Raw genomic sequence first — 1,121 nt, 5'->3', positions numbered from 1 at the left:
GGCCTAGAGAATATATATCAGGTGCCTCTCCACTTTCCCTTTGGGTTCGTCATTTTGGTTAATTACTGGAAGATGGCAGTTCTGGCCAAAAGGAAGGGGTGCTGACTTCTTTAACAGTTAATTTCCTCATATCTCTTCTGACTGTAGGGTGGCTCAGTAGAATCCATTTTGTTAACACCAACAATTAGTTGTTTCACACCCAGTGTGTAAGCCAGAAGGGCATGCTCACGGGTCTGTCCATTCTTGGAGATACCAGCCTCAAATTCACCAACACCTGCAGCAACAATCAGGACGGCACAGTCAGCCTGAGATGCGCCTGTAATCATGTTCTTGATAAAGTCTCTGTGTCCTGGGGCATCGATGATAGTCACATAATACTTGCTGGTCTCAAATTTCCACAGGGAGATATCAATGGTGATACCATGCTCATGTTCAGCTTTCAGTTTATCCAAGACCCAGGAATATTTGAAGGAGCCCTTTCCCATCTCAGCAGCCTCCTTCTCCAATTTTTTGATGGTTCTTTTGTCGATCCCACCACATTTGTAGATCAGATGGCCAGTAGTGGTGGACTTGCCAGAATCTACGTGTCCAATGACAACGATGTTGATGTGAGTCTTCTCCTTTCCCATTTTGGCTTTGATTTAGTGGTGGTTTTCATAACACCTGTGTTCTGGTGGCAGACCCATTGCGAAAAAGCTCCACTCCTTTTCAATATAGTACTGGAAGTCCTCGCCAACACAATCAGAAAACAGGAAAAAATTAAAGGCATCCAAATAGGAAAATAAGAGGTGAAACTCTCTCTATTCGCAGATGACATGATTTTGTACACTGCTGGTGGCAATGTAAATTAGTCCAACCACTATGGAGAACCATTTGGAGATTCCTAAAAAATCTACAAATAGAACTGTCATATGATCCAGCAATCTCATTTCTTGGCATCTACCCAAAGGACAGAAAAATTGCTCATTAGAAGAGTGCTTGTGCATCAATGTTTATTGTGGCACTTTTCACGATTGCTAAGACATGGAACCAACCCAAATGCCCCTGTACGGCTGAATGGATTGAAAAACTGTGGCATATATACTCTTCTGAATGCTATTCAGCCATTAAGAACAACAAAA

General features: G+C 42.5%; 1 pseudogene; it reads right to left on the bottom strand.

Moving 5' to 3' along the window:
• Nucleotides 1–110: 110 nt before the first annotated feature.
• On the bottom strand, nucleotides 111–654 carry LOC102499343 (elongation factor 1-alpha 1 pseudogene; annotated as a pseudogene).
• Nucleotides 655–1,121: the final 467 nt, after the last annotated feature.

This window comes from Tupaia chinensis, unplaced genomic scaffold, assembly GCF_000334495.1.
Source record: "Tupaia chinensis unplaced genomic scaffold, TupChi_1.0 Scaffold145450_1, whole genome shotgun sequence".
In the NCBI taxonomy this organism is placed as follows: domain Eukaryota; kingdom Metazoa; phylum Chordata; class Mammalia; order Scandentia; family Tupaiidae; genus Tupaia; species Tupaia belangeri.
Note: the sequence above shows the minus strand (reverse complement) of the source record. Positions and strands in the feature narration are given on the sequence as shown.